A 26,588-nucleotide genomic window follows, 5' to 3' on the forward strand; every position below is an offset into this window, starting at 1 on the left:
TTTCAATACTGGTAATATTGGAGTGAGTCTAATCAATTACATTAATATAACCGTGAATCTTACTACTTTCGGTACTGGTTAACCATGTAATTTGTGTCCCAAACTGAAATTTTCAATAAGGATAATATATAAATTAGGCCAATTGTACACCCGACTTATACTTCCCTTGGTAGTCCTAGTAACCAATAACCATACAATTCATATTGATAAGTGTTCGAAGCTGGCAATCGATGGTAGTCCAAGTAACCATACGATTCATATTGCTAAGTGTTCGAAGCTGGCATTCCTTGGTAGTTCAAGTAACCATACGGTTCATATTGATAAGTGTTCGAAGCCGGCAATCCTTGGTAGTCCAAGTAACCATACGATTCATATTTATGAATGTTCGAAGTAGGTTGATAAGTGTTCGAAGCTGGCAATATTCCTAATGCGCTGTTATTAAGTGCGAGTATTCATATCTTAAATCCATGCGTGTATGTAATATGTATGACGCTTTATTATTGCAAATATTACGACTCTAAAATCGTTTATCATGAGGTACCAGAACTAACATGTCCTTATCATTCTGCATACCATATACCATTTTTTTTTTTTATCTTGAAACCCGTTTTCACCAGAGGGTATTAATGTAGTTGTTAATCCCCTCTCCCAATATTCGTGTCCTAAAATTAAATTTCCTATGATATACTATTGCCGCAATTTATTGGACGTGGCGTGGACAATTTATTGAGGGGCGTAAAGAAAAAATTTGTTAGATTTTATCTTTCCCGCCTTATTTTCGATATTTTCCTTTCTTGAATATGTAGCCGTATTTTCAACGTGCTATTCATGAATATAAATATATTTTATATGATGTATTGCAATATTATACGCTGACAAATCATTCCAAAGTAATATTTGTAATTTAGGGGGAAATCTGTGAATAATTTGTCAATGAACTGAAAATTAATATTTTCATTTTTATGTATCTAAACTCTTAAGTATAAGCATAGTTTCTCTGTGCTCCTGTCAAATTACATTTTCTGTAACTTATAAACCTCAAACTTAATAATGACGTAGTTCGAACATCTACATATAATTCAAACCAATATCATACAAAATTTACCTACATTTCATTATCTCATATAAATTTCAGCTTTCTGAAACACTTCTTGAAAGAGGGAAAGACAATTGATCATTATATCTAAAGACATGCGGGGTTATTCGTCCGATTATGCATCACTGAGAGAGGTGGCTGCTTCGAGTCTAAAGAGCAAGTATGTTATTAAAATATCTTGAATCTTTCTAATTTACATTCATCACCACTATTCACGGATCCCCACAATCAATTTTAAAATTGGTATCTATTACTATTCCAAAATAAGTTAAAATTACTTTACCTAATTTAAATGCTAAACATTTTAATAGGCTTAATACCAGATGAATTCGCAACCCAATTTCTTAATTGAAAACCGGCATTATAAAATATTAAAACTAAAATCTAAAACGGAAGATATCACCATAGGTTTTGTTCTAGCAGTCTCACAGCAGATTGAAAACGCTTTTCAGACATTGTAAATTTGTGTTATGTTAGGATTTCTTTAAAATGTATACCATATAGGAACTGAAATGGAAACACAGTAAATTGTTCGCGCGATGTACCTTTTGTCTATTTTGAAACTACCGATGGAGCCCAATACGACTTTTTCTCTGTATGTGACGATATATAAGATAATTAATGCAAAATATATCGAACATTTTTTTTTGCAATATTTTAAATTACAATCGTTCGTATTTTGTCGATATCTTTAAAATAATTTTGAGTGCCGAAAAAACAAATCAAATTTGATTAACTTCAAAATACGATTCCGGTCTACTTATAGTTGGCAGTTTGGGACGTATTTCGTGCAATTTTCAAATAGTAATTTTTCATTTATTAAATAATCGTAAAAGTTTTCCCGACTAAAATTCGAGTAACGAAGAACACAAATAAATTACTATGACCAGATATTTTAAATGCTCGCACCGGCTATGAATTGAATATTTTACTCGAGAGAGAACTTTTTATCCACTGCGATCTTACTTATATATAATGTCACATTTGAATTTGCGCTCGTTGTCATATTTCGACACTACTGATGTCAAATTTTATTAATGATGTTATTACTTCTTTGGACAGTCACAAAATTGGACAAGTCAGTATTTTATTAAGTAATCGGAGCGCCTACGTTTCTCCCACGGAGCACTTTGAGAACCTATGCCTTAATAGACCAGGGAAGAAATTTTCGTAAAAGTGTTTGAAGTATCGTTGTACATGTTTAATAGCTGAGTTTTTGGCAGAATATTGTACAATTTTAGAATCTCTTTGAAAATTAGCTGTTCGCATCTAATAATTAAATATTCACTCCAGCTCGCCATATTAAGATTTTGTGGCAACGCTTCCGAATGGCCAAAAACTTAATATGGATACGCATTATCGCAAAGTATCTTATGTCCAGGCTTGTCCATGGGAAACGTGCCATGAGATGGGATGGGATAACACACCTTTGTATTTCCCATGGGACGCGTGGGACACGAAAACCATATGATTTTCAGGGAAATGATGGTAAAAAATTTCGTTATGGATTTCGTGTCCATATATTTGGGCATAGCTCTCTTGTTAGTTATAAAGAGCAAAACATATTCAGCATTAACAATATACTTTGTGAAAGGGCTGATGGACACATATATAATAGTTATGAATAAAAAGTTAACTAAGTCCGTTTTTTCGGGAAACCTGCTGACAAAGTATTATTTTTATTATATTGAGTATAAGCTCAGCTTCGGTTTGTCTGTCAAATGGAATTTTTTCTGGTAAACCCCCCAAATACTTTATAATATCATGATTCGGACAACTATCGTTTTTTTGTGGCTAATGAGCGAATAAGACAAGAATGAATTTTAGCAATAAAAAAACGTGTTTTTGTCATATTACCGCCCAATATTCGGAATAAAACTTGCATTACTTCGTTCCAAATTTTGTCAAATTTTCGTCATTGTTGAGAAGGAACTTTTCCCCTTGTGTTTGCAGTGATACTGTTAGTTTAGGCACCAATGCGCGCTAATAATTTTATATGGCAAAGTCTATAGAACCGGACCAGTGTTCATTTCTTAGTATCGTTGACATGAAATTTAATAGTATCAGCAATTATTCACTGGGGCAATGGTTTTCAAAGGGTGGGGCGCGCTTTGCAAAAGGGGCATGTAGCTAATTAAATCTATTTTTTTGTTTGTTGGACTTAATCGTGCATTTTTTGGATATTTACATTCCATCCCCGTATTTTCAAGGTATTTTTGAATGAAACATAATATTTGTTATATGTAGCTTATTGCTAGCTAGTTATTTTTGAGTTGTTGCGAGCATTTTCATAACAAGAGTTACATTGTAATCACCACAATTCGTAAAAATATTTTCATAGCTATACTATACTTATGAAAAAAAATGATACTCAAGATATAAGTACCAGTACTTCTTTATCGATTTCTCCTTGAATCCTCCCTTGAAAACGTCTACCTAACTGCTACAACAGCATTTCATCAATAATAATATAGAGAGGAAATCATTAATTCTAAAACATTGAAACTCATTTCTATGTATAATGAATTAAATTGAGTACACAATGAGTTTTGCGGATACAAGGATGTCGATATATCCTGTGTCATATTTATATGTATATTGCCTTCTTTTATTGATAGCATAGTCATTATTTTCTTGCATAGAATTTATTGATTTTATTTTCTGGGCCAATCTGGCTAATCTTATATATGTAATTTGAAAGTATCATGGTCTATGACCATGGTAGTAACCAGTTAACCGTGTCATTCGTGTTCCAAGCTAGAATTACATTAGCTTTCCAATAACGATGTTATATAAGTAATTCCAACCGAGTGTATCAATGTGAATTCTATACCATTTGGCACTGGTTAACTACGCCATGCAAGCCCCAAACTAAAATATCGTTTCCAGTGGCGATACTGTAACGAAGTGGTTCTCAAACTTCTTCGTATTGTGACCCCCTCCAAAAAATATGCTCAAGTTGCGACTTTTTGTGGAAACCGTATTAAACCTTACCTTCCAATAAAGGACCTTTTTTGCAATGAGTTTTATTTAAACGATCAAAGAAAACTAAACCAACGTCAGTGAAATTGCATTTAATGGGATGGGAATACTTGGGTCTTTTTACAACTGTTACTAAACCTTGGTAAGATTTGTGAGAGCCGCACGCATTTCTCTCTCAACATTTACTCGAGATCGATATTTTGTTCGTATTACGATCATGGTCGCAAAACTTGCTTCGCATGAATACGAAATCGCAAAAGGGATCAGAGTGCGCAACGCTTTTTTTACCAATGAAGGATGATCCTTATTGAAGAAAATCCAAATTTCTTTTTACATCGATTTCGTTTAAAAACGACGAAGAAAAGCAGCAATGTTTTGTTGAAGCAAGATTTTGGCCAGTGAAACATGTTATCTAATAAGCCCAAACGGCATTTAGTATCATCGCATCCCCAGTTGCAACAAAATAACGGAGCTTTACTACTTGAACGATCCAAAGTCAATGTAGCCTACGTCGTACTTGCGTTTTTAACCTTTTCTTGTTTAGTATCATTTTCACGCTTGTATTATTACTTTTTCTACGCGCCGCAAAAGAGATTCCGCAAAAAAAAAAATTTACGACGCCCACTTTGAAAACCACTGCTGTAACATATCAATATAGCCGTAAATCCTATTGGTAATAGTTCGTTCATGTTCATAACTTTTTGAATCTAGAAATATATTTCCTATTGCTATATCGTTGATTGCAGGTACTAGTATGTTAGGTTATTATGTGTATACATCTATATAAATGATCCAATAGAATAAATACACGGATTTGTCTATATTTCTTGTGTTTTATTTATATGGGTATTACTTTATTGATAACATGGTTCTGAATATTCTGTGTAGAATTCACTTGTTTTTTTCCACAAAATAGTATCATACTATAAAAAAGAATCCGACTAAGCGCAGAAATGTATCTGTAAATCATCATGGTCTATATCAGTGGTTCCTAAACTTTTTATTCGCAGTAATATATACCCACCCAGTTTACAAAAACATTTGAGGTCAGAAACGAATATAATACAGAACAAATAAACAAGGTAAATAATAGTTTATAGTGTTTTATTCAATGAGATATATAAGCTTATTGGTCTTCCAGAGAGTATTTTTTTTTTAATTTTTGGTGACATTTTCGTCAGCCACAATCTCAACTCACCCCGTTTACTAATTGAATGGCGATGTTTTTTTTTTGATAGCACTTGTTTCATTATTACAAACCCCTTCTCTACCACAAACGAGGTCGTAAATGAAAGAATCCAGGTTTCTGCCTTCTGCCATTTTTGCATGGGTTGTCAAATTATGAGAGATTTTCATTAAAAAGATACATCTTTATAAAAATCACGTATCGATGCATTTCCCAAATATAACATATGGATTTTATTTCCTCATTTCATTGCATTTCAAGGAGCTCCATTTAAATTAAATATTTTCTGCGCTATTGAACCCCTGCCCAGTGCAGCGTGTTCTCATTCGTCTTATTATATTTAAATTGTAGGCTCGTTAAACGATTAACTCTTCACTAAATTATCAGGTTATAATATAATTATAACCGCCCACTTTGGGAATCCCTGGTTTATACCACCTGGTAGTAAACAGATAATAACCATGCCATTCATGTTCCAATCCAGAATCGCAATAAATTTTCAATACTGGTAATATTGGAGTGAGTCTAATCAATTACATTAATATAACCGTGAATCTTACTACCTTCGGTACTGGTTAACCATGTAATTTGTGTCCCAAACTGAAATTTTCAATAAGGATAATATATAAATTAGGCCAATTGTACACCCGACTTATACTTCCCTTGGTAGTCCTAGTAACCAATAACCATACAATTCATATTGATAAGTGTTCGAAGCTGGCAATCGATGGTAGTCCAAGTAACCATACGATTCATATTGCTAAGTGTTCGAAGCTGGCATTCCTTGGTAGTTCAAGTAACCATACGGTTCATATTGATGGGTGTTCGAAGCCGGCAATCCTTGGTAGTCCAAGTAACCATACGATTCATATTTATGAATGTTCGAAGTAGGTTGATAAGTGTTCGAAGCTGCCAATATTCCTAATGCGCTGTTATTAAGTGCGAGTATTCATATCTTATATTCATGCGTGTATGTAATATGTATGACGCTTTATTATTGCAAATATTACGACTTTAAAATCGTTTATCATAGGGTACCAAAGCTAACATGTCCTTATCATTCGGCATACCATATACCATTTTTTTTTTATCTTGAAACCCGTTTTCACCAGAGGGTATTAATGTAGTTGTTAATTCCCTCTCCCAAAATTCGTGTCCTAAAATTAAATTTCCTATGATATACTATAGCCGCAATTTATTGGACGTGGCGTGGACAATTTATTGAGGGGCGTAAAGGAAAAATTTGTTAGATTTTATCTTTCCCGCCTTATTTTCGATATTTTCCTTTCTTGAATATGTAGCCGTATTTTCAACGTGCTATTCATGAATATAAATATATTTTATATGATGTATTGCAATATTATACGCTGACAAATCATTCCAAAGTAATATTTGTAATTTAGGGGGAAATCTGTGAATAATTTGTCAGTGAACTGAAAATTAATATTTTCATTTTTATGTATCTAAACTCTTAAGTATAAGCATAGTTTCTCTGTGCTCCTGTCAAATTACATTTTCTGTAACTTATAAACCTCAAACTTAATAATGACGTAGTTCGAACATCTATATATAATTCAAACCAATATCATACAAAATTTACCTACATTTCATTATCTCATACAAATTTCAGCTTTCTGAAACACTTCTTGAAAGAGGGAAAGACAATTCATCATTATATCTAAAGACATGCGGGGTTATTCGTCCGATTATGCATCACTGAGAGAGGTGGCTGCTTCCGAGTCTAAAGAGCAAGTATGTTATTAAAATATCTTGAATCTTTCTAATTTACATTCATCACCACTATTCACGGATCCCCACAATCAATTTTAAAATTGGTATCTATTACTATTCCTAAATAAGTTAAAATTACTTTACTTAATTTAAATGCTAAACATTTTAATAGGCTTAATACCAGATGAATTCGCAACCCAATTTCTTAATTGAAAACCGGCATTATAAAATATTAAGACTAAAATCTAAAACGGAAGATATCACCATAGGTTTTGTTCTAGCAGTCTCACAGCAGATTGAAAACGCTTTTCAGACATTGTAAATTTGTGTTATGTTAGGATTTCTTTAAAATGTATACCATATAGGAACTGAAATGGAAACACAGTAAATTGTTCGCGCGATGTACCTTTTGTCTATTTTGAAACTACCGATGGAGCCCAATACGACTTTTTCTCTGTATGTGACGATATATAAGATAATTAATGCAAAATATATCGAACATTTTTTTTTTGCAATATTTTAAATTACAATCGTTCGTATTTTGTCGATATCTTTAAAATAATTTTGAGTGCCGAAAAAACAAATCAAATTTGATTAACTTCAAAATACGATTCCGGTCTACTTATAGTTGGCAGTTTGGGACGTATTTCGTGCAATTTTCAAATAGTGATTTTTCATTTATTAAATAATCGTAAAAGTTTTCCCGACTAAAATTCGAGTAACGAAGAACACAAATAAATTACTATGACCAGATATTTTGAATGCTCGCACCGGCTATGAATTGAATATTTTACTCGAGAGAGAACTTTTTATCCACTGCGATCTTACTTATATATAATGTCACATTTGAATTTGCGCTCGTTGTCATATTTCGACACTACTGATGTCAAATTTTATTAATGATGTTATTATTTCTTTGGACAGTCACAAAATTAGACAAGTCAGTATTTTATTAAGTAATCGGAGCGCCTAAGTTTCTCCCACGGAGCACTTTGAGAACCTATGCCTTAATAGACCAGGGAAGAAATTTTCGTAAAAGTGTTTGAAGTATCGTTGTACATGTTTAATAGCTTAGTTTTAGGCAGAATATTGTACAATTTTAGAATCTCTTTGAAAATTAGCTGTTTGCATCTAATAATTAAATATTCACTCCAGCTCGCCATATTAAGATTTTGTGGCAACGCTTCCGAATGGCCAAAAACTTAATATGGATACGCATTATCGCAAAGTTACCTTATGTCCAGGCTTGTCCATGGGAAACGTGCCATGAGATGGGATGGGATAACACACCTTTGTATTTCCCATGGGACGCGTGGGACACGAAAACCATATGATTTTCAGGGAAATGATGGTAAAAAATTTCGTTATGGATTTCGTGTCCATATATTTGAGCATAGCTCTCTTGTTAGTTATAAAGAGCAAAACATATTCAGCATTAACAATATACTTTGTGAAAGGGCTGGTGGACACATATATAATAATTATGAACGAAAAGTTAACTAAGTCCGTTTTTTCGGGAAACCTGCTGACAAAGTATTATTTTTATTATATTGAGTATAAGCTCAGCTTCGGTTTGTCTGTCAAATGGAATTTTTTCTGGTAAACCCCCCAAATACTTTATAATATCATGATTCGGACAACTATTTTTTTTTTGTGGCTAATGAACGAATAAGACAAGAATGAATTTTAGCAATAAAAAAACGTGTTTTTGTCATATTACCGCCCAATATTCGGAATAAAACTTGCATTACTTCGTTCCAAATTTTGTCAAATTTTCGTCATTGTTGAGAAGGAGCTTTTCCCCTTGTGTTTGCAGTGATACTGTTAGTTTAGGCACCAATGCGCGCTAATAATTTTATATGGCAAAGTCTTTAGAACCGGACCAGTGTTCGTTTCTTAGTATCGTTGGCATGAAATTTAATAGTATAAGCAATTATTCACTGGGGCAATGGTTTTCAAAGGGTGGGGCGCGCTTTGCAAAAGGGGCGTAAACAATTTTTGAGGGGGCATGTAGCTAATTAAATCTATTTTTTTGTTTGTTGGACTTAATCGTGCATATTTTGGATATTTACATTCCATCCCCGTCCATCCCCGTATTTTCAAGGTATTTTTGAATGAAACATAATATTTGTTATATGTAGCTTATAGCTAGCTAGTTATTTTTGCGTTGTTGCGAAAATTTTCATAACAAGAGTTACATTGTAATCACCACAATTCGTAAAAATATTTTCATAGCTATACTATACTTATGAAAAAAAATTATACTCAAGATATAAGTACCAGTACTTCTTTATCGATTTCTCCTTGAATCCTCCCTTGAAAACGTCTACCTAACTGCTACAACAGCATTGTATCAATAATAATATAGAGAGGAAATCATTAATTCTAAAACATTGAAACTCATTTCTATGTATAATGAATTAAATTGAGTACACACTGAGTTTTGCGGATACAAGGATGTCTATATATCCTGTGTCATATTTATATGTATATTGCCTTCTTTTATTGATAGCATAGTCATTATTTTCTTGCATAGAATTTATTGATTTAATTTTCTGGGTCAATCTGGCTAATCTTATATATGTAATTTGAAAGTATCATGGTCTATGACCATGGTAGTAACAGTTAACCGTATCATTCGTGTTCCAAGCTAGAATTACATTAGCTTTCCAATAACGATGTTATATAAGTAATTCCAACCGAGTGTATCAATGTGAATTCTATACCATTTGGCACTGGTTAACTACGCCATGCAAGCCTCAAACTAAAATATCGTTTCCAGTGGCGATACTGTAACGCAGTGGTTCTCAAACTTCTTCGTATTGTGACCCCCTCCAAAAAATATGCTGAAGTTGCGACTTTTTGTGGAAACCGTATTAAACCTTACCTTCCAATAAAGAACCTTTTTTGCAATGAGTTTTATTTAAACGATCAAAGAAAACTAAACCAAAGTCAGTGAAATTGCATTTAATGGGATGGGAATACTTGGGTCTTTTTACAACTGTTACTAAACCTTGGTAAGATTTGTGAGAGCCGCACGCATTTCTCTCTCAACATTTACTCGAGATCGATATTTTGTTCGTATTACGACCATGGTCGCAAAACTTGCTTCGCATGAATACGAAATCGCAAAAGGGATCAGAGTGCGCAACGCTTTTTTTACCAATGAAGGATGATCCTTATTGAAGAAAATCCAAATTTCTTTTTACATCGATTTCGTTTAAAAACGACGAAGAAAAGCAGCAATGTTTTGTTGAAGCAAGATTTTGGCCAGTGAAACATGTTATCTAATAAGCCCAAACGGCATTTAGTATCATCGCATCCCCAGTTGCAACAAAATCACGGAGCTTTACTACTTGAACGATTCAAAGTCAATGTAGCCTACGTCGTACTTGCGTTTTTAGCCTTTTCTTGTTTAGTATCATTTTCACGCTTGTATTATTACTTTTTCTACGCGCCGCAAAAGAGATTCCGCAAAAAAAAAAAATTGACGACGCCCACTTTGAAAACCACTGCTGTAACGTATCAATATAGCCGTAAATCCTATTGGTAATAGTTCGTTCATGTTCATAACTGTCTGAATCTAGAAATATATTTCCTATTGGTAATAGTTCGTTCATGTTCATAACTTTTTGAATCTAGAAATATATTTCCTATTGCTATATCGTTGATTGCAGGTACTAATATGTTAGGTTATTATGTGTATACATCTATATAAATGATTCAATAGAATAAATACACGGATTTGTCTATATTTCTTGTGTTTTATTTATATGGGTATTACTTTATTGATAACATGGTTCTGAATATTCTGTGTAGAATTCACTTGTTTTTTTCCACAAAATAGTATCATACTATAAAAAAGAATCCGACTAAGCGCAGAAAAATATCTGTAAATTATCATGGTCTATATCAGTGGTTCCTAAACTTTTTATTCGCAGTAATATATACCCACCCAGTTTACAAAAATATTTGAGGTCAGAAACGAATATAATACAGAACAAATAAACAAGGTAAATAATAGTTTATAGTGTTTTATTCAATGAGATATATAGGCTTATTGGTCTTCCAGAGAGTATTTTTTTTTTAATTTTTGGTGACATTTTCGTCAGCCACAATCTCAACTCACCCCGTTTACTAATTGAATGGCGATGTTTTTTTTGATAGCACTTGTTTCATTATTACAAACCCCTTCTCTACCACAAACGAGGTCGTAAATGAAAGAATCCAGGTTTCTGCCTTCTGCCAATTTTGCATGGGTTGTCAAATTATGAGAGATTTTCATTAAAAAGATACATCTTTATAAAAATCACGTATCGATGCATTTCTCAAATATGACATATGGATTTTATTTACTCATTTCATTGCATTTCAAGGAGCTCCATTTAAATTAAATATTTTCTGCGCTATTGAAACCCTGCCCAGTGCAGCGTGTTCTCATTCGTCTTATTATATTTAAATTGTAGGCTCGTTAAACGATTAACTCTTCACTAAATTATCAGGTTATAATATAATTATAACCGCCCACTTTGGGAATCCCTGGTTTATACCACCTGGTAGTAAACAGATAATAACCATGCCATTCATGTTCCAATCCAGAATCGCAATAAATTTTCAATACTGGTAATATTGGAGTGAGTCTAATCAAGTACATTAATATAACCGTGAATCTTACTACCTTCGGTACTGGTTAACCATGTAATTTGTGTCCCAAACTGAAATTTTCAATAAGGATAATATATAAATTAGGCCAATTGTTCACCTGACTTATACTTCCCTTGGTAGTCCTAGTAACCATACGATTCATATTGATAAGTGTTCGAAGCTGGCATTCCTTGGTAGTTCAAGTAACCATACGGTTCATATTGATAAGTGTTCGAAGCCGGCAATTTTTGGTAGTCCAAGTAACCATACGATTCATATTTATGAATGTTCGAAGTAGGTTGATAAGTGTTCGAAGCTGGCAATATTCCTAATGCGCTGTTATTAAGTGCGAGTATTCATATCTTATATTCATGCGTGTATGTAATATGTATGACGCTTTATTATTGCAAATATTACGACTCTAAAATCGTTTATCATGAGGTACCAAAGCTAACATGTCCTTATCATTCTGCATACCATATACCATTTTTTTTTTTATCTTGAAACCCGTTTTCACCAGAGGGTATTAATGTAGTTGTTAATCCCCTCTCCCAAAATTCGTGTCCTAAAATTAAATTTCCTATGATATACTATAGCCGCAAATACCTTATAACCAGTATAGACCTTCATTGGTAGTGTTCCTAGAACCCATGCCCCTCATGTCCATAAGCTTTCAAATCTAGAAATATATTCCCTATTTCTTCATAGTTTATTTCGAGTATTAATATGTTATGTTCTTATAATGAATGTAGAATGTCTACAATCCCTGTGGCTAATTTAGAGGACCTCAATATTAGGTAAATATAACGCACAATGCCTGTGGTACACAAACATTTTAGGCCGTCCAAGTTTGGAATATCTCGCGTCTCGTGTAAATTACTTGTATATCTATCAATAAATAATATCTGCAATTTTTTCGGGAAACCTGCTGACAAAGTATTATTTTTATTATATTGAGTATAAGCTCAGCTTTGGTTTGTCTGTCAAATGGAATTTATTTTGGAAAATCCTCTAGTCTAAATACTGTATAATATCATGATTCGGACAACTATCGTTTTTTTTCTGGCTAATAAGTAATTCCAACTGAGTGTATCAATGTGAATTCTATACGATTTGGCATTGGTTAACTACGCCATAGCCCCAAAATAAAATATCGTTTCCAGTGGCGATACTGTAACGCAGCAAATCAGAAAATAATTTTATTTAAACGAAAAATTAATATTTTTATTTTCTTAAACTTCTAGTATAAGCTTAGCTACTCTGTGTCCCTGTTAATTACAGCTCCAAAGATTGATAAGGACATAGTTTAAAAGACTATGTCTTTAACCAAATCTCTTTTCTGTATTTCTGTTAAATAGCATTTTTTGTGATTTAAATAACTTGATAGTGTCTTAGGTCAACGAAATTTAGTTTCACCTAAAGTTAGATGGACTCGGTATACACATGAACATAACATTGGATTGATTTTTTTTTTATGTATTTTTAATATAAGTGTACCTTTGCTTTACCTCTGCCAAACAGCACTTTTTGTGATTTATAAATCCCAAACTTGATAATGAAACTATATATTTATTTTCAGTTTTCTAAAACACTGCTTGAAAGAGTCATTGCATCAAACAGAATCGACATTGTTAATAGTCTGGTGCATCACGGAGTGAGATTGACGCCTATATAGTCTAAAGAGTAAAGAGCAAGTATATATGTAATCTTATAATCTTTCAATTCATATTTTGTCACGTATAAACTGATATATATATCATGTTCAATCCCGCTAGTCAGGAAGAGCTGCAAATATTTCAACTATCGCACAAGATGTCCACAATATTATCCATTGGGAACCACTACATTAGACCGTTTTCCTTTATCAATTTTACCCTTTCATTTTTGTTTCGCGAGGCGAGATAAAAAGTGTAAAAGTTCCGTGGCCGAAAAAGTTTGGGAAACGCTGGTCTAGAACAGTAGTTTTTTTTTTACCTGGGTTAAATCGAATTTTTGGTGTTCGTTGGAGCTGTTCCAGGGGTTCGACGAGGGTCCTTCAAATTAACACAGTTTTATATTATGGCACTTTTCTATCACATCGTCTACAAATTATGCAAATTTAGCTACAGTTCATCTCAGATATTAGAACTTACACGTTCAACAACTAATAAATTAGCGATCAGTAGAGGTTGCGCGAGACTAACTCCCAATCCTTTCTCTATGCCTTCGCGCTAGTGGAATTTACCAATGTGTTTAACATTTATCAATGTGTTCTAGGCTCAGATCTTGATAGCCAGGGTCCTTTTAATGTGATTCTTTTAAAGGCGTTGAATTCTTTTCAGTATTGCTTCTAAATTCTTTTCTTGTGGTAGTTGTCGTGTCCGGAGTTTGGCAGGATCCATTCGGATACAGAAGTCACGCGAAAAGGCTAATATAACGATCAGTAGAGGTTGCGCCAGACTATCTCCCAATCCTTTCTCTATGCCTTTGCGCTAGTGGATCCGTATGCATGTAATGCAAGGATGCTGTAGCAAGAATAAAATACCATAATATGCAGTTCAAGAGTCTGCTGTGTACACTAACACAAATATATTTCTGTAACGCTTCGTCTGCCAAACAGCATTTTTTGTGATTTATAAATCCAAAACTTGATAATGAAACTATATATTTATTTTCAGTTTTCTAAAACACTGCTTGAAAGAGTCATTGCATCAAACGAAATCGACATTGTTAATAGTCTGGTGCATCACGGAGTGAGATTGAAGCTTATATAGTCTAAAGAGTAAAGAGCAAGTATGTAATCTTATAATCTTTCAATTCATATTTTGTCAGGTATAAACTGATATATCATGTTAAATTCCGCTATTCAGGAAGATCTGCAATTATTCGAATTATCCTCACAAGATGTCCAAAATATTTCTCCCAATTTTATTTATATAATTTTGTAAAGTTATGTAATGCGGTGGCAGGGGCGTAGCCAGAAAATTTCAACCCGCAAAACCACCCCCGGGCTACGCCACTGTGCAGTGGTTAGTTCACGGGCAGGTGTGCAGTTTTAGCCGGTATGCAATAAATTTTTCTGCTTTGTTAATATATCCAATTCCAATATATCCAATTCATATCTAATTTATCAAATTACATTTTCTGTCATTCATAAACCCAAAACCTGAAATAGTTCATATAGTTCACATAAACACATAGTTCGAAAAATTATTGGTACATTCAAATTTTTACCCCCCAGCCGAAATTAGATCAAAATAATTAAATATTTTTTTGAAATTAATCACATTGAGCCACCACAACTTTTTGTTGAATCAAGTTTTTTATATTAGTGCTCGATTTAATGAAATATACAAATTTTCCCCCGCTATTGTGTTTCATTCTCAATTTCGTTTGCACTGTATATTAAATATTTAAGTATATTACCACAGTTGAAAATGTTTCTTTGGAAAAATGAGATTTCGGAAAACACCCCCGCTCGCTTTAAAATAACAAAAAATAATAGTTGTTCAGCTTGGGTTATATGGTTCGGGTTAGGAATGATTTGAAAATTTGAAATCTGCATTCGGGTGTTTTTTTTTGAAGTTGATGCTTCCATTGGATTAAATTTAAATCTGTCATTAACTTAACTCAATCTACCCGCCCTCCATTTGAGCCAAATCTCATCGGAAAATTTGATTAGGGAGCTTTGTGCCAGACGCTTCCCGATACGCGTGTGCCTTTCGCTCAGCCGTGTCGCGTTGAAAATGAGAGAAATTTTTTATTTATTTTTTTTTTGAAAGTTTTGTTTTGGTACCGCTCTGATAAATACAAGCGAAATCGACTCGACAACAAAGTCTCTCACGAAAGAAAAAATTACGTCACCGTTCTGGCAAGCCCAAACCTTGCTTTTGAAGCAAAGTAAATATTCAATTAACAAAGGGCGCATGTTTTCGCGAGTAATTTCGAGTGAGCGCATTTAATGTTTGTTTATTATTGTGCGGGTAATGATTACTAGCTTATATACGCGCTGAAAACGATTGCTCGCTAGCTCAAATTACTTTCTTTCAAGTAATAACATATTCCTCTGTATATTTCTAACTTTGAAATACTTACAGACATAAAACTCGGAGAATTGAAAATATGATAAAGAGAAATTACGTGCTACCGTGGCCACAAACAATCGGACAAGCATATATCATGCTTGAAAACGACGCAAAAGTTTCTTGTTGCTTTTGTTTTGATTTACTCTTTTGACTTAGTACACGATGAGACGTATACGTAAAGGATATTAACTCTTACTCAACAAATATATTAGGGTCACATTTTTATGAGCACCTAAGTGCTTTCCCGGCATAACAAATTAGTAGTTGTTCAGCTTGGGTTCGGGTTAGGAATGATTCAAAAATTTAAAATCTTATTCAGGGATGTGTTTTTTTTTTTCTGAAATTAATTCTTCCCTTGAATTGAATTTAAATCTGTCGTAACCTAAATGCCTGACTCAGATTTGTGTTTGGTGAATTTGAATTTTCATTTAAATAGAAAAAAATTCTGATAAATAATAATTTATTTCTAAGTCATTGTCGCATGGATGTCTTAGCCGTACAAAAATAAATTGGAAAATGCCCAATGATGTTTATTGTTCTTACTTGAGTAAAACAGTAAAGATGGAAAGTAATAATGTTAAGCTAAATATTGGAGAAATGCAAGCAAACGTATCAATAAAAAAGCGCTGAACGTTTCCACGAATTTAAGAAAGAAATGAATGTAATAAATTGGTAGATTTAAAAACACGCAACATGAGGACTTTTCTTTATTTTTCTAGAATTTTCTGATTTTGTCGTATTGATACTGATCAGTTTGTTTTTCATTAGAGCTTGCGAGTACTTTTGCAGAACAATGCTTTATTACACAATGGTATTTTGCGAAAATCTTAAGCTACGTGGTGAAGAGATGAAAAAGACTGCATAATTCTTGTTCCTAATACCCTGTTTTATTTATACAAGATTCCCCACACTATATCTCCGCCATAACAAAAACGCTTGATCAGATGTTTGAAAGCCATGCACAACAACAGATTCATAAAAAAGCCCAATTTATTGGGGCAAATATTTGACTGAAAACATATTAATTGAAAGCGAAATATTTTCGGATTTTGTCTCCATTAGTAAATTCATTAGAACCGTTAAGTTTTAATGTCAAACACGACATAGTTTTGGTGGTAAAAAATGTAAATCAAACAGCTGGGGTGTAGAAATTATAATACAGGAATAATAATACATACATTCATATAGTTTTTGATTGTTATCAAATTGTTGTGTTTGATTATTATTCGATCTGTTTATCCTGGGTTTGTGCGCTTGATATTCCAATGTTGATGTTTCTGACTCCTTTTCAAAAGGTGCAGTCCGTCTGTCGGGTATCTAATGTAGCAAAGAAATGTGATTTCTTGTGATTGGTTGCTAAATCTGTTGAAGGCTGCAATGTTGCATATTTGACGCTTACACTGGATATTCATATTTTTGAGCGCATAGAAAACAGTTCCAAACAGGGTGGCAGGCCAGAAAATATCCAATTTAGACTGCACACATGCCGAGTCATATTAATTAAGCCCTCGCTTAATCGTTTGTTCTTCTATTTTAGCTGATCCTCTACTAATAAGTGGACATTTAAAAACTTGTTTGGGTATACTAAGGGCATGCCACTATAATGTCGTATTACCATACAGTTCTTCAAATAGCCGCGTTTTCATTACTTTAACTTGTTTCTAATTTCAATGTTGGATAGTGTTAGATTAATTTTAGGTTAAAACACGTCCAACTAACTATTAACTGAAGGCGCTTATATTCACCCAATATGCTGGATAATGCCTCTGCTACAAATGCCTAGCACTGGTTAAACTTGTGCGTGCACTGAAAAATATACACAAAAGGAAACTAATTCATAATTTAAAGCCGAGATAAAATAATGATTATGAGACAGAATGTGCTTGGGCGCTAAACTGTGTTTGGAAAGACAAAGTTTTGGCGTTGGATAGTTTTAAATTTTGCCGACGGAAATGCTTTGCTTTTATTCATTTAGTATCACATTAATGAAATTTGGAGCGCCAAAAAATAAATAAAAATACGCTCGTTGCGTAAATGAGCCTTGTTGGTTGTAATTGTCACAAAATTATACTACTTTGAGCATTTGAAAAAATAAAAATGCGGATTCTACATTTTTTTCTGTAGCTCCTTGCGTTTCAGACTTATTCATTTTTTGTTGTTGTCAAGATCGTTTTTGATTTTACAGTTTTTTTTCTCTTGGTTTTAAAAAGACCATTTATTGTGAATGTTTACACGCATTTTCTACTTGAGTCTCTTGCTTATCGTTTGTTCTCCTTTTCCCCCTAATAAGAGGTCATCTATGAACTTGTCCTGGAATCACGATGCCATGAAAATATAACGTAATTGTAACTTACGGGTCGTCTTCTGATAGTCTCGTTTTTATTACTTCAACTTGGTTCCAATTTTAATGCTCGATTCAAATTAGAATAATTTTAAGTTGAAACACGTCCAAATATTAACTGAGGGCAGCTAAACTAACACAAATTGCTAGGTTCATTTTGCAATAATATCGTCTGGCTTGAATATTAATTTTTTAACGAATGTTCATATTACTATCGTGTATTGTTTACTTGTTTTATTTCATTATTAATTGAGGTATATTGGCTTTTCATTAATTTCAATTTCGGGTTGGAGTGGTTAAATGAGTGTTCTACCTTCTGCTTAAAACAAACATCAATGTCGTTATACAGTCAGTGCTGGTCAAAACTAAATTAAAAGGCTTTCGGTAAAAGGTATCGGGCTGATATTTCCACGATAAGTAACTTTTTGATCAATTCCAGAATGTTTTTAAAAAGTAGCTCGAAATACTGATATGAAAATTATTTTTTTCTTTTCACGGTATTAGCCTCGTTAAGTATGAGCAATGCTGTTTCCCAACCGCGCGAATAGAAACGGGAATAGGATTATGTCCTGATTTTAGCCATTTATCAGCCCAACTAATTTGGCTATTTTTGCAGCCCATTTTTTATATTGACATTTTTAACATTACATGGAAATTATGAGGAAATATATCAAATGGGAATTTTTAGATTTGTAAAATACAAAATACGACGTTATAATGGCATAAAATTCTGCGCACGCAACTCGATGTATCAGTTAGATAGAGTGAGTAAACATTTATTTATTTTACCCCCCACAGTAGCCAAACCCGATGAGTTTTCTAACCAAACACCGATATTATTAGCGTCAGTGTGCAATGTATTTAAACCAAAATACGTATCAGGATTCAGATATTAATTTCTTATTATCTGAAATATGTCTCTTTCAATCTGAAAAATTGTGTGGCATGAATAATGCTTGTAAACTGTTACTTCAACTAGTTTGGACTGCACACTTGAAATAATAATTACATAGCATGTAAATGTCGGCAATTTCTGCTTTAAAATATTGATATCGGCGTTTTATCGTTGTTGTCGGATCGGTATCGGCGACAAGTGGTATCGGTACATCTCTCTTGTTGGAATCTCTAGTATAATGTAATGGACGTTAATGTTATGTTTAAAATAGACATCCATCCCATGCGTTATTGTATCAAATGATATGTTGTAAAACAATGTACTGTTTTACTGCAAACATTAAAAACTCGTATGAATAGCATCCTTTATTATGCCACAATAGCATCCTTTATTATGCCACAATAGCATCCCTTATTATGCCACAATAGCATGTAATTGGTTACACATACTAATAGTAAGATTCATTTCCTCAGCTACAGACAAAGTTTAATTGTTTTATTTCGTATATATGTTTGATCCGAGGTTATTTTGAAAGTTATCGGCCATTGTACTTTTGGTGAATGACCATTCATAGACTACTCCCTTTAAGGCAATTTAATCTCCTGTTCGTGGGACGAAAATAAGCATGTTGACGTAAACAAAATCTTGTATCGTCTTGTCTTTTCATATTCTTGTTTGTTTATTATTATTTCGGTATTTCGGATCATTGCAAGTCGGCTATTTAAGAGTTAATGCTCGCATTAGAAGTTTGTCGTTTAAGTAGTGTTAATTTAATTGCCGTAATAAACGGATTGTTTGCTTGTTTTATATTTTGGTTAAATAGGTTCATTCATATTACATAAATTATTAATGTTGCTATTGTTTGCATCTTTTGAAATTAAGTATGTTGTCGACATACTTAGGTTGGACGTAAACTTTAGCAACCCTATACATCTACAATATGCGTTTCGACCTCTACAATAATCATTTTTATCACCACACTATTTGTCGTATTTTATCACATTATTCGTCTCTCGTACATTGTTCATGTAGATTGGATATTTCATTGCCAGTAATGGACTACAATCATATTCAAAGTTGTGGAGTTGTTAATATTGTGAAACTAGAAGGTTATAAGTCTGAGGGAGTTGATGACGCGCAGCGTCACCGCCCAACACGTTATAGGCGCCTTGTAGAGCCTCATCATACGTAATAAGTTTCTCATAATTTACTTCCACTACTATAAAAAGGCATAATAACTAAATGTATATATATTTTTACAGGATTACTCAATTATGAAACTTGACGACTCTTTCTGTTTTTCAAAAGAAAATGAAACTCAATTATTCAAATAGGAAGAAGAGTTTTATTGAAGATAACTAAGACGTGCTAGCCACCAAATGCGTTGATTCCACACACAAGACTTTGATATAGAAAAATTGACTGTTGGTTTGAAACTGTATCCCATTGTCATACGTACTTTGAGATCGTATGCATGTGCACTGATTACCAATATGTGGTCGCAAACAAATGCACTGGGCAGTACACACGAATGTATTTATATCAAATAAGACTGTTGTTTAAAACTATACCCAAATGCCATACACACTGTAAAAGGATTATAAGCGGAAGTTCAAGATGGCTCGACCCGTGAAGAACTATTTATGTAATTTGAATAATTGCAAACAAACTCTTGATTATATATTCATTAATGAATTGAATAATAGCTCAGAAAACTAAATACAATTGTTATTTGTATTTTGACACCCTGTAATGCAATCGTTTATTTGATGTCCTGGTATGAAAAAATTAAAATATTCCTTTCGTTTTACGTTATACTTATATTTTTATTACTGTTATTGTATATTACTGATTTATTATTTATATTGTTGTTTTTCACTGATATCGTACATTTTTTAATAAGCTTTTTTTGAAAATATGCTACTTCCATGTTTGGCTATCTTATTTGGTATAATCATTATTTTCTATAGTATTTTTAGATATTTTTTAACAGGAAAACAAGATATCGTGAAGACAAAGGAAAAGTATTTACAGGGATTGCCATGGCTTAAATATTTGTTTCGTTATAGATAAATTTAGACCCATTCCCGCCATTAGGAAAAATAGGGTTTTTATTAGGCTTAGATATTTTTAATGTTATTCTAGCTTCTCAGGCACAGAACTATGAAGGGACCTGGAAAAATTAAGAAAAGACGGATACAAGGAAAATCTACAAATTACATGTAAATATCTTTACTAATTTTATTAGGCTTAGATATTGTTAATATTATCTTAGCTTCTCAGGCACAGAATTGAAGAAATTGAAAAAAGACGGAACCAGAGACAAATCTAAAATACCGGTAAATATGTTATTATTATTATTGAATAATTATTAATAAAGCTTTTTTGATAATATGCTGTATCCATATTTGCCTATCTTTTTGTCAAAATCATTATTTTCTCTTCTATTTTAGAGATATTTTCAACAGGAAACAAGATATTGTGACACCGACAAAAGAAGAAAAGTATTAACAGGGATCGCCACGGCTTTTTTACTATAAACATTTTATTTGTTATAGATAGATTTAGACCCATTCCCGCCATTAGGAAAAATAGGGTTTTTTTAGGCTTAGATATTTTCAATGTTATTCTAGCTTCTCAGGTACAGAACTATAAAGGGACTGGAAAAACTAAGAAAAGACGGAACCAAGGAAAATGTACAAATTACATGTAAATATTTTTACTAATTTTATTAGGCTTAGATATTGTTAATATTATCTTAGCTTCTCAGGCACAGAATTTTGAGGGCACTGAAGAAATTGAAAAAAGACGGAACCAGAGACAAATCTAAAATACCGGTAAATATGTTATTAATATTATTGAATATTTATTAATAAAGCTTTTTTCGATAATATGCTGTATCCATATTTGCCTATCTTATTTGTCATAATCATTATTTTCTCTTCTATTTTAGAGATATTTTCAACAGGAAACAAGATATTGTGACACCGACAAAAGAAGAAAAGTATTAACAGGGATCGACATGGCTTTTTCACTATTAACATTTTATTTGTTATAGATAGATTTAGACCCATTCCCGCCATTAGGAAAAATAGGGTTTTTATTAGGCTTAGATATTTTTAATGTTATTCTAGCTTCTCAGGCACAGAACTATGAAGGGACTGGAAAAATTAATAGAAGACGGATACAAGGAAAATCTACAAATTACATGTAAATATTTTTACCAATTTTATTAGGCTTAAATATTGTTAATATTATCTTAGCTTCTCAGGCACAGAATTTTGAAGGCACTGAAAAAATTGAAAAAAGACGGAACCTGAGACAAATCTAAAATACCGGTAAATATGTTATTATTATTATTATTATTGAATATTTATTATTAAAGCTTTTTTAGTAATATGCTGTATCCATATTTGCCTATCTTATTTGTCATAACCATTATTTTCTCTTCTATTTTAAAGATATTTTCAACAGGAAACAAGATATTGTGACACCGACAAAAGAAGAAAAGTATTAACAGGGATCGCCATGGCTTTTTTACTATAAACATTTTATTTGTTATAGATAGATTTAGACCCATTCCCGCCATTAGGAAAAATAGGGTTTTTACTAGGCTTAGATATTTTTAATGTTATTCTAGCTTCTCAGGCACAGAACTATGAAGGGACTGGAAAAATTAAGAAAAGACGGATACAAGGAAAATCTACAAATTACATGTAATTATTTTTACTAATTTTATTAGGCTTAGATATTGTTAATATTATCTTAGCTTCTCAGGCACAGAATTTTAAAGGCACTGAAGAAATTGAAAAAAGACGGAACCAGAGACAAATCTAAAATACCGGTAAATATGTTATTATTATTATTGAATATTTATTAATAAAGCTTTTTTTGATAATATGCTGTATCCATATTTGCCTATCTTATTTGTCATAATCATTATTTTCTCTTCTATTTTAGAGATATTTTCAACAGGAAACAAGATATTGTGACACCGACAAAAGAAGAAAAGTATTAACAGGAATCGCCATGATTTTTTCACTATTAACATTTTATTTGTTATAGATAGATTTAGACCCATTCCCGCCATTAGGAAAAATAGGGTTTTTATTAGGCATAGATATTTTTAATGTTATTCTAGCTTCTCAGGCACAGAACTATGAAGGGACTGGGAAAATTCAAAAAAGACGGTTACAAGGAAAATCTACAAATTACATGTAAATATTGTTTACCAATTTTATTAGGCTTAGATATTGTTAATATTATCTTAGCTTCTTAGGCACAGAATTTTGAAGGCACTGAAGAAATTGAAAAAAGACGGAACCAGAGACAAATCTAAAATACCGGTAAATATGTTAATATTATTATTGAATATTTATTAATAAAGCTTTTTTTGATAATCTGCTGTATCCCTATTTGCCTATCTTATTTGTCATAATCATTATTTTCTCTTCTATTTTAGAGATATTTTCAACAGGAAACAAGATATTGTGACACCGACAAATAAAGAAAAGTATTAACAAAAATCGCCATGGCTTTTTCACTATTAACATTTTATTTGTTATAGATAGATTTAGACCCATTCCCGCCATTAGGAAAAATAGGGTTTTTAATAGGCTTAGATATTTTTAATGTTTTTCTAGCTTCTCAGGCACAGAACTATGACGGGACTGGAAAATTAAGAAAAGACGGATACAAGGAAAATCTACAAATTACATGTAAATATTTTTTACCAATTTTATTAGGCTTAGATATTGTCTTAGCTTCTCAGGCACAGAATTTTGAAAGCACTGAAGAAATATAAAAAAGACGGAACCAGAGACAAATCTAAAATACCGGTAAATATGTTATTATTATTATTATTATTGAATATTCATTATTAAAGCTTTTTTAGTAATATGCTGTATCCATATTTGCCTATCTTATTTGTCATAATCATTATTTTCTCTTCTATTTTAGAGATATTTTCAACAGGAAACAAGATATTGTGACACCGACAAAAGAAGAAAAGTATTAACAGGAATCGCCATGACTTTTTCACTATTAACATTTTATTTGTTATAGATAGATTTAGACCCATTCCCGCCATTAGGAAAAATAGGGTTTTTATTAGGCATAGATATTTTTAATGTTATTCTAGCTTCTCAGGCACAGAACTATGAAGGGACTGGGAAAATTCAAAAAAGACGGTTACAAGGAAAATCTACAAATTACATGTAAATATTGTTTACCAATTTTATTAGGCTTAGATATTGTTAATATTATCTTAGCTTCTTAGGCACAGAATTTTGAAGGCACTGAAGAAATTGAAAAAAGACGGAACCAGAGACAAATCTAAAATACCGGTAAATATGTTAATATTATTATTGAATATTTATTAATAAAGCTTTTTTTTGATAATCTGCTGTATCCCTATTTGCCTATCTTATTTGTCATAATCATTATTTTCTCTTCTATTTTAGAGATATTTTCAACAGGAAACAAGATATTGTGACACCGACAAATAAAGAAAAGTATTAACAAAGATCGCCATGGCTTTTTCACTATTAACATTTTATTTGTTATAGATAGATTTAGACCCATTCCCGCCATTAGGAAAAATAGGGTTTTTAATAGGCTTAGATATTTTTAATGTTTTTCTAGCTTCTCAGGCACAGAACTATGACGGGACTGGAAAATTAAGAAAAGACGGATACAAGGAAAATCTACAAATTACATGTAAATATTTTTTACCAATTTTATTAGGCTTAGATATTGTCTTAGCTTCTCAGGCACAGAATTTTGAAAGCACTGAAGAAATTGAAAAAAGACGGAACCAGAGACAAATCTAAAATATCGGTAAATATGTTATTATTATTATTATTATTGAATATTCATTATTAAAGCTTTTTTAGTAATATGCTGTATCCATATTTGCCTATCTTATTTGTCATAATCATTATTTTCTCTTCTATTTTAGAGATATTTTCAACAGGAAGAAGATATTGTGACACCGACAAAAAAAGAAAAGTATTAACAGGGATCGTCATGGCTTTTTTACTATAAACATTTTATTTGTTATAGATAGATTTAGACCCATTCCCGCCACTAGGAAAAATAGGGTTTTTATTAGGCTTAGATATTATTAATGTTATTCTAGCTTCTCAGGCACAGAACTATGAAGGGACTGGAAAAATTAAGAAAAGACGGATACAAGGAAAATCTACAAATTACATGTAAATATTTTTAACAATTTTATTAGGCTTAGATATTGTTAATATTATCTTAGCTTCTCAGGCACAGAATTTTGAAATCACTGAAGAAATTGAAAAAAGACGGAACCTGAGACAAATCTAAAATACCGGTAAATATGTTATTATAATTATTATTATTGAATATTTATTATTAAAGCTTTTTTAGTAATATGCTGTATCCATATTTGCCTATCTTATTTGTCATAATCAATATTTTCTCTTCTATTTTAGAGATATTTTCAACAGGAAACAAGATATTGTGACACCGACAGAAGAAGAAAAGTATTAACATTCCCGCCATTAGGATTAATAGAGTTTTTATTAGGTTTAGATATTTTTAACGTTATTCTAGCTTCTTAGGCACAGAACTATGAAGGGACTGGAAAAATTAATAGAAGACGGATACAAGGAAAATCTACAAATTACATGTAAATATTTTTACCAATTTTATTAGGCTTAGATATTGTTAATATTATCTTAGCTTCTCAGGCACAGAATTTTGAAGGCACTGAAGAAATTGAAAAAAGACGGAACCTGAGACAAATCTAAAATACCGGTAAATATGTTATTATTATTATTGAATATTTATTATTAACGCTTTTTTTGATAATATGCTGTATCCATATTTGCCTATCTTATTTGTCATAATCATTATTTTCTCTTCTATTTTAGAGATATTTTCAACAGGAAACAAGATATTGTGACACCGACAGAAGAAGAAAAGTATTAACAGGGCTTGCCATTTTTTTTTTTTTTATTATTTTATTTGGTATAGATAGATTTACCCCATTCCCGCCATTAGGAATAATAGAGTTTTTATTAGGTTTAGATATTTTTAATGTTATTCTAGCTTCTTAGGCACAGAACTATGAAGAGACTGAAAAAATTGAAAAAAGACTGAACCAGAGACAAATCTAAAATATCGGTAAATATGTTATTATTATTGTTGAATATTTATTAATAAAGATTTTTTTTGATAATATGCTGTATCCATATTTGCCTATCTTATTTGTCATAATCATTATTTTCTCTTCTATTTTAGAGATATTTTCAACAGGAAACAAGATATTGTGACACCGACAAAAGAAGAAAAGTATTAACAGGGATCGCCATGGCTTTTTCACTATTAACATTTTATTTGTTATAGATAGATTTAGACCCATTCCCGCCATTAGGAAAAATAGGGTTTTCATTAGGCTTAGATATTTTTAATGTTATTCTAGCTTCTCAGGCACAGAACTATGAAGGGACTGGAAATATTAGGAAAAGACGGATACAAGGAAAATCTACAAATTACATGTAAATATTTTTACCAATTTTATTAGGCTTAGATATTGTTAATATTATCTTAGCTTCTCAGGCACAGAATTTTGAAGGCACTGAAGAAATTGAAAAAAGACGGAACCTGGAACAAAT

The 26,588-nt window shown here is 32.1% G+C and overlaps 1 protein-coding gene and 1 long non-coding RNA gene across 2 annotated transcripts in view; both read left to right on the forward strand.

Moving 5' to 3' along the window:
- Window positions 1-26,588, forward strand: part of LOC120333040 (uncharacterized) — a 104,900-nt gene that overhangs the window by 42,742 nt on the left and 35,570 nt on the right. The gene's annotated exons all lie outside the window — the stretch shown is intronic.
- LOC144431248 (uncharacterized) lies at window positions 1,146-20,541 on the forward strand. The gene is made up of 3 exons (XR_013479883.1): window positions 1,146-1,256; window positions 13,219-13,341; window positions 20,202-20,541. It is a non-coding gene; the product is annotated as an uncharacterized LOC144431248 (long non-coding RNA).

Source organism: Styela clava, chromosome 13, assembly GCF_964204865.1.
Source record: "Styela clava chromosome 13, kaStyClav1.hap1.2, whole genome shotgun sequence".
Classification (NCBI taxonomy): Eukaryota; Metazoa; Chordata; class Ascidiacea; order Stolidobranchia; family Styelidae; genus Styela; species Styela clava.